A 9,000-nucleotide genomic window follows, 5' to 3' on the forward strand; every position below is an offset into this window, starting at 1 on the left:
ACCCTTAAACTTCAAAAGTCACAGGCTGCTGCCCTATGCCTCTTCCCTTGCTGAGTGACTACTGCATTTTTATTTAATGACATCATTATGTACCTTAACTGCAATTAAAGACCCTGTTCAGCCAATATACAGGAGCACTTTGAAGGGGCAAAACCCATGAGTACTCTTTTTATGTTAGGGCTTTTTTAAAAAATATATGGACATACAGAGTTGCCATGAAGTGTATCAGTGTTCTTTAGCATCCCAAATACAATGAAGAAGAATAAGTGCTGAAAAACCTCAGATTTAATTCTGTCTTCAGTAACTTTCCCTCTCCTATACATCCTCTGAGTATAGTTCCTGCAGGCCTTTATTCATGGGGACAATTCAGTAGCCCAGTGGTTTGCCAGTGGCCAGAATTCTGCATCAGGTAATGAATTGCTGGCCCTATTCTCATATAGGTGCCCTATCAAAGGTTTTCTCTCACTGATTTATGGAAATGACTCTTCCTCTGGAGATCCCTGCCTCAGGACACCTCTGGAAATACAACTGTAAGAGCTAGATATTGTGAAGATGGGGGCTAGGTACTCCAGCCTGATCTGAGAGGTTTTCCTGAACTCTGATATTTTCCATTTTCTGCATCTTCTGTACTGACATACATATCTCCCTACATTATTTCTATCCCTGACTAGTATTAATAGACTTCTATTTACTGACTGCCTTATGTCTATCACAGTGTATTGGGTTTATGTGACAAGGTTTTGGTGGCAGCGGAGCTGCAGGGGTGGCTTCTGTGAACAGAGCCCAGCAGCTGACCCTTTTCCATTGTATTTTCTCCCCTCTTCCTTTGAGGAAGGGGAGTAGGAAAGTGGTGTGGTGGAGTTTAGTTAGCCATTGGTGTGAAACCACCACATGCAGCCTCATTCATTCAAGACTGCCTATAAGTCTTCATCCTTCCCTAGCACCACAAATATTCCTCAAGGCAGTATGTGCCATACACACACATGTATGTCCAGGTGTGGCTGCAATGGCCCTGAGATATAGGAAAAAGTTAATGCTGTGGTCTGCAACACAATGTTGTATCAAGCTGCATTGCTCAAAAATAATTTCCCTTCTGCTTTAGTGCATATTTGTGAATTGTTTAACTCTGTTATTTTGATGGTCACCATTGTGAATTCAGCACTGCAGCAGATAAAGGTTTTTAACTTCACCTGAAAACCAAACCAATGTGGCTGGGGCTGTAAGAGCATCCTCTGCTATGTGGCTGAGGGAGGCTGGGGAAGCTGCAACCCCATTCAGCACTGTGTCACCACAGATCAATGCAAACTGAATGACCAAATAACTTTATAGTCTCTTTAGCTTCCTGGGTCTTTTATTTTAGATTGGGGTTGATGTGCTGTGCAAGAGCCAAACAACTAAAACTTCCATGCTCCCAAAAGAAGAGACAGAAGAGTGAAAAGAAATTGGGGAAATATTTCTATCAGTGTTTTGTATAACTGGTTTCCAGCATCTTTCAAATCTTCTGGTGTCCCTTTAAGAATGCTCTTATCTTGGTTCGTAAAAGCCGGTAGCATTAAAAATACAGTAATTAACATGTTCATAATGTAAATGCTAATCATTTAACATGTCAAGCATCTTCATCCCCTACTGAATCAATATGAATTATTAAAACAGACTCTTTAAGACCTTTAAAATCAACTCTCAAAGCATGCACTAAACAACCACACCGTTGGCATACGAGAGCACCAAGTTACAAATTCATGTGTTAGACTGTCTGACACACTCGTTCTCTTTGATGAGAAAAAACAAAGAAAAATACCTCCCCCCAGAATCTTATATTCAGAACTACGTAATCTGTATGCATAAGTGTATTAGATTTTTTCTCAGAGGTTTTGTAAATCATTTTTTGTTGTTGTCTGTTTATTTTTTATTTATTTTTATGCATTTATTGAATTAAGTAAGCCGTATAGAGTGGAGGAAAAAAAAAAAAGAGAGAGAGAGAGAACTAACTTATTCAGGATAAGCAATGTTTTTCTGAAACAAAACTGCAAGATGGTCCCAAAAGATCTTGAAACAATAAATGCATAAAATCAATAACAAACAAATATAATAAAGTAATAACAAGTAACAATAAAGTAATTACAAGTAGGGTAAAAGCTGAAGTACCTATCTTTAAAAAAAATTGTCAAAATTTTTAGTGGTCATGAAGAATTCTGTATGCACATTTGGAAATTTATTTTTAATATTACAAATAAACACTAACTCTTAAAATCAAATTTATTTCCATCTTTAATGCAGAAAGGACAAGAAAATGTTTCACATTTTCAAATGTCTGCAAATTAGAGATGAAATTATTAGACATGCATCTTACCTCAGAGCCAGCTTACTAGATGTTTCAAGAGAGTCATGAAGTAGCTTTTGTGAATTTATATATGTGTGCAGACAAACATCTGCATGAGATGGCTGTTTCTTGTTCAACCCATTGAAATAAGATAACAAACATTATTTTTTGCTGTTGTTGCTTCTGTTAAAGATATGAAATAAATGAAGTTTTGCAATCAGATACAAGCAATCACATAAAGAGTGGATTTCAAATACTTTCATATCAGATTGCACGATGCTGGTGTTAACATCTTGTTCTACGTGAACAATCAGATAACAGCCTGGATGTTAATAAGCCAGAGGTTGTTCTTGCTTTGCGAAAATCTTCTATGCCCATTAAGTTAATTGATAGGCATTTTTCACAATGCCACAGTACTTTGCTACAACTATCTGGATTCAGATATCAGATATATCAGATTTTCTGTATCTGGATCTATCTGATTTCAGATATAAGTTGAAGTTCTACCTGGGCAATCCTAAATCTTTATTGTGAGAAAGGAGGAAATTCATTATAGCATGGTTAAAATTTTACAAACTTTGTGTACTTAGAAATAATGTATGAGGGCTTACACATCTGATTGGAGATAGGAGCTCACGCATCTTGCTTTCCTAGCATGAAAAATACATCTTGACCTCCCACCACCCTCAACTAGGAAAAAGTTCATACTTCATGCTTGTAGATAGCAAAAATTATAGTCAAAGTGTAACTAGAAGGAGGAGAACTTCAGATCTGAGACAAAATAAGTCAGCTGCAGTTAGGAAGGCTTTTCATGCTTGTGTCAAGAAGCAGCTACATTATGTTTGGTGGGCATATCTTCCTGCTAACCTCTCAGTAAAAATTCTTTTCACAACAGGGTGTGAAACAGGCATGATAGATGTGAACATGTTCTACTAGTTTCTAAATCATCTAATGATTTAGAAATGTTGATTTTTTGGCCTCTTCTTGCAGATAACTAGCTATATGGCAAGAAGAAATAGCCTCAAGTTGAGCCAGGGGAGGTTCATGTCAGAAATTGGGAGAAATTTATTCTCACAAGGAGTCATTAAGCATTGGAAGAGGTTGCCCAGGGAGTTGGTGGAGTCACTGTCCCTGGGGGTGTTCAAGGAAAGGCTGGACCTGGTGCTTAGTGACATGGCTTAGTGGGTGACATTGGTGGTAAAGGGATGGTGGGACCAGGTGATCCTGGAAGTCTTTTCCAATCTTAATGACTCTATGATTCTAATGAAAGACCTCCAAAGAGCTCTTGCATTTCCCACAATGTTTGGAAAGGCTACACAGGTTACCAGACTGATGTGGGTGCTTGGAGCTCTAATATCTGCCTCTGAAAATAAATACAGTCAGACTTCCAAACTCTTTAATAGGTGGGGCAGCTGAAACAAAAATCTTGGTAGATTTTCCTAGTTAAATACTCAAAACCTGAATGTAAAATTTTGTTTTGTTTTGTTTTGTTTTGTTTTGTTTTTGGTGCTTGTTGATTTTTGAATATTCCTGGAGTTAGATATCCAGAGTCAAAATTATAGTATGAATACAAACAGAATCACAATGCAATTAGGTTTTACAAGATATTAGTTGAATTGCAATTTCACAACACAAAGCAAACTATAATACTACTAAACTATAATACTATAATACTATAACCTATAATACTACTAATACTAAGCAAACACTAGGCAAAAATATTATTGCAGCAGCTAGGGAAAATTGGTAAATCAACCACAACAGGAAAGACTGGGACTGGCAAATGTGAACTTCCCTGACTGTGAGCAGTGCCAAGAGCTATGATCAAACTGGACTTGGATTTTCTTCAGTGGTAGGACAGTGGTCCAGGAGAGAGAAGGTGAGGCTGAAGCCATAAAGGGGTAGGAAGAAGAGGACAGAATAGAAAGCAAGCAGATACAACTGAGTTGTGATGAGATTACTTGATCATGCATAACCCTAAACTGAGTGTCTTTAATATAAGGAATTATTCTTTAGGGAAAGGAATACTGGGAAACAGAACATATTGTTAATTTAAAGTCCATATTATTTCCCTTCAAGATTTAGCTTTTAAAAATATGTGTTTTTATTTTAAAACAATGGTAATTTGTTCATTATCAGTTGAGGAAATTGGAGGTAAGGTACAGACCATGGCTATATCTGAAGCAAATAAAGTATCAAGACACGGCATTAATATACAAGCCAGCTTGATATTGTCCAGGTTTAGCTTCTATACTATGCAAAGAGGGTACCAGGAAAAAACCTCTAGAATCTGCCTTATAACACCCTGCCAGCTTTGAGTATCTACTGACTTAGAAGAGATACAGCCAGTAGTTTGACATTTCTGCAGGAAAGTTATGGTGAGTGACATCTCTATTAGAGCTGCAGACATGGTGAAGTATACAGTATCTGCAGTGACAAACTATCTGCTGAGAAGAAAAATCATGGGCTTGTCATGTATATCTGATCCTCTAATTACACATACTTATGCAGACAGTGTAAAAGAAAGAACTACTCCATCAGAAAATGCTTCCATCAGGAGTAGGCTTTCAAACCTCTGCAGGTCCATCCTTTTTAAGGTATGACATCATTGTATATATCCCAGAGATTAATTCACACAAAGGTCTGGTGTTCTTAGGGACGGGATATTGAAAAGAGGGACAGGGAAAGTGAGTGAGGTCACACAGCAGTTTGTTTAGTGAAGACTAGAAAAAAAAAGCTAAAGACAGCATCCTTCAAGCCTGGCCACAGATCCAAAATCAGGATTATCTCACTGGGGCAGCTAAGAAGCTGGTAAATTTGCCTTTCAGATGTCTTACTTCTGGCTGCTGTAGAACTTTTGATCTCATCTACCCTGAAGTCTATTGCCACCCAAAGGAGACCTGTCACATCAGAAATCAACCTGACTTTATACCCTACTTCTTTTCAAGATCCTGTGCACAAATTTGGCCAGCATCAGATACAACTGACTTCACAGAACAGACACAAATAAGACTTGAATTCAAGATGAAAACCCATTTTAATTCCTGTATTATGGTGAATAAAAGAAATCTAATTTTATATAGAAAGGGGATATTCATCATGTATTTCACATCAACTATGAAGCCAGGTTATTAATTTTGGTGAGAAAAAAAATGCAGTAAGAACTATGTATTGCGGAATTCTCTGCCTCAGAGGCCCAAAGAGTCTCCATCTCATCAAATGTCATCATTCCCATGAGCTCTTTCAGTAAGTGACATGCAAGCCAAGATGTGTTCCTTGATTTGATGATATCCATGCCATGGAAAAATTATATGGACAAGATCTTTCTATCATCCATCATTCCTGATATAGGGAGAATATGTGCCATTTTTGAGAAACACTGAAAGTTGTTATAAAGCTTGGGACAGAAAGACTGACAGACTGGTGGCTGCATTTACACATTCTGAAAAAGGAGTTAGACTGCTGCAATATAACAAGAGGGTATCATTCTTGCATGAAACCATGCCTGGGCAGGATTCCTTAGGTCTCTTCCTGGGGATTAGGGATTTTAGATCACATGTGAAAAGAAAACTTAAATCCTCAAATCCTTCATAAGCTCCTTGACTTTTATTATTATTATTATTATTATTATTATTATTATTATTATTATTATTATTATTATTATTATTATTATTATTATTATTATTATTACTACTATTATTATTACTACTATTATTATTGTTGTTGTTGTTGTTGTTGTTGTTGTTATTGTTATTGTTATTATTATTATTATTATTATTATTATTATTGTTATTATTGTTATTATTGTTATTATTGTTATTATTGTTATTATATCTCTTTCCCAATCAAAGTTAATCCCTGTATTATTTACTTTCTTAGCAGCAAGAGTCTAGTCCTCTATTTCTGCAGAAGGACCAGGCTGTAGATATCACATGGCTCCTCTCAGGCTCAATCTGAAAAGAAATAAGCCAACAACGCTGACCTATGACAGGGTGCAAGACACACTCCAGACAGCAGAAGGGCTGTCCAGTGAGGACAGCCTTGGGGGCAATTTTCAGTGACTTCAACAAATGTGTGGTCCTTTAGAGCACATGTGGTCTGAATACTCTGAACCTCTGGGCTGTCATGACTGTATCCTTGTCCAAATCCCCCACAGCCAGGGCTGTAGCTGCAGCAGTAAGTGTTGTACAGTGTGGGCCACAGGAAGCCAAGTGAGGTGGGTCACACTGAGACCCGGATTAGAAGTTCATTGTGGACAGGGAAAACAAACAAAATACACACATCCATTTCTTTCATGCCCAGTTGCCTGGGCTGAATGCAGCAGCGAGAGACTTTGGGGAAGGCTGCATGCAGTAGAGGAAAGTGCAGGTTTCTCAGTTCTGCAGGCAGAGAGGCAGCTCTGAACCGGAAGAAATGTAACACGCTGATATTCCTGTGCCTCCTGTGAGAAGGATTCCTGCATTCTCTATAAAACAAAGTGAAACAATGTGCATTGTGGGATCAGTAGACAGGGCCAAGAGACATTAAATACCTCCTCCTGCCTCCCAGCAACAGGGTCCTTGTAGCAAGGGATCATCTCCAAATCACTGCCCCTGCGAGGGAAACACTCCACGCATCCCTCCCTTCAAGTCCTTCTTTCTGTGGAAATACTGCTATTTAAAGGAGGGTAGTTGGCATTAAACAAACTTGTTCTGCACTTGCTGTGACAAGGTTTTATCCACCTGGCTTGCTATTTCTCATGCAATTTTCTACCTGCCCTGTGTCTAAATTTAAAGACTTTAACACACGTCTTACAGCTAAGCAGTAGCCTAAATGTATGAACACAAAGTTAACGGGTCTCTGGCTTTCAGCAGCTTCACAGTGGCCCTCCTGACCTTGCAATTCCTCTTCCAGAACTGAAATCCTTTTGCTGAAATATGAGCCTTAAAAACATGGGGCTTAGCACAGCAACAGAAGAACAGCCTGCTTTTCTGGGAGTCACCCATGAGTGTGCATTTCAGTATTGCTCAGTGATTTTTCAGCTGAAAATAGTAGGCAAAAGTAGTATCAATATAGGGAGGGTGAATAAAAAACCTTTCTTTTCCATATGAAAGATCAATACAAATATTGCCTCCTTATGCCACATGAATAGAAATTAAATATGTATGGTGATTGAAATGGACTTTGCTAAAACATGGCAGTGAACTAAATTCCACTAGCTGTCTGCAATTTTCAGGGAAAAAAAAAATATTTTGGTGATCAGACAAATGTCTCCAATTCCTTTTCCTTTACTTTCCATTCAGTCTCTCGTACTACCAATACCTACAGGAAAACAGGATTCTAAGGAGCAAAACCAGACTTCACCTGCCCTAAAACAAACAACTGAAAAGTCTTTAAATAAAGACTTTTAATTTTTAAAGGGAGGCAAAGATATTGAAAAAGTTGGTACTGAATTCTTTGTATGCTAAATCAGGATGATAATCCTTTGTATGCTAAATACTAACTTAGGGATAAGAGCTTCAGAGAAAAAAGTCTTTAATTAAAGACCTTTCACATTTAAAATGCTCAGTTCACAATTTGATGAATCTGGCTGAGTCTGTCTCAGCTGCATGGCACCAGCAGCATTTTGTTTTCTGCTCAGCCTCTAGCAGAATCCTTAAGGAATATTTTAGCAGCTTTGACTTTGGGGACTGGTGTATTATTCTTGACTATAAAGGAAGGATGGAGAGTTTATAGCAGAGGGCTCTGGGACCTTGCTGTATCACAAGTACTTGTTATGTGGATACTACTGCAAGGTCTTGCTTCCCCCAGCCTACATTTTCTTTCTGTAAAACAAGAGAGAGGTAGCTATCATCATTAAGCTGAGGAAGAGCTATCAATTAGAGTGAGAGACAGCAGTCAGGAAAACCATGCAAGCACCTTGCAGAAAGTTAGAACAAACATGTCTCTATTTGCCATTCTGTTCCTGTATCCACTAACTACAGAGGCTCCTGAGAAAAACAGGAATGCAGCTGCCTTCTCACTTCAAGTGAGATCATTCAGATCAGTAGGCAAAGGAAATAAACAGCTAAGAGAGCACTGAAGTGGAGGTTATGTTTCCTTTGGAGCTGCTGTTTACATCGTGTATGCCGCAGAAGATGCTTATTTACTCCCTTTAGAATAGCTCCTGCACTCAGAGAGATTTTTGTTGTGTTGCTGTTACAGTCCTCAGAGAACAGCAGGGAGTATCCTTTTTTCATATAAAGCTTTGAGAAGCCACTTCAGATTCAGGCCTTCTTTAATGGAGCCCCTCTCTGTCTTTTGGGAACACGAGGACCTGTACCATTGCCTTCTTGTTCCTGAAGATGTCTTCAATTTTGATGAATTAAGAAAAACATAAAAGCAAACAAACAACAAAAAAAAAAACATTTCTTATTCTACTTTTTTTTTTTTTTTTTTTTTTATTAAAAAGTAGCCATGACCTCTTACTAGTACGAAGAGTAAATAATAGATATATGTTTTCAGAGTCAGAAGTAAAACATGCAACAGTTCACACACAGCTTTCACTCTGTGGCATCCTCCACTCCACTCAGGGTTTTTTAGAATCAAAGTGCACACAGATATTCAGTCACACACATCTTTGCAGATCCTTATACTCTGACCTGTATTCCTGTGGAGACCACCGGGGCATACCAGAAACACCGTGATGCTATCCTTTGTTT

At 38.1% G+C, this 9,000-nt stretch overlaps 1 protein-coding gene across 1 annotated transcript in view; it reads right to left on the minus strand.

Annotated features, from left to right (window-relative positions):
• Positions 1-2,507, minus strand: part of LOC101796621 (urea transporter 2) — a 319,983-nt gene extending 317,476 nt beyond the window's left edge. The window contains exon 1 of the mRNA XM_038170394.2: positions 2,351-2,507. The gene's annotated coding sequence lies outside the window, so the exon portion shown is untranslated. The remainder of the gene's footprint in view (positions 1-2,350) is intronic.
• Positions 2,508-9,000: the final 6,493 nt, after the last annotated feature.

This window comes from Anas platyrhynchos, chromosome Z (genome assembly GCF_047663525.1).
Source record: "Anas platyrhynchos isolate ZD024472 breed Pekin duck chromosome Z, IASCAAS_PekinDuck_T2T, whole genome shotgun sequence".
Classification (NCBI taxonomy): Eukaryota; Metazoa; Chordata; class Aves; order Anseriformes; family Anatidae; genus Anas; species Anas platyrhynchos.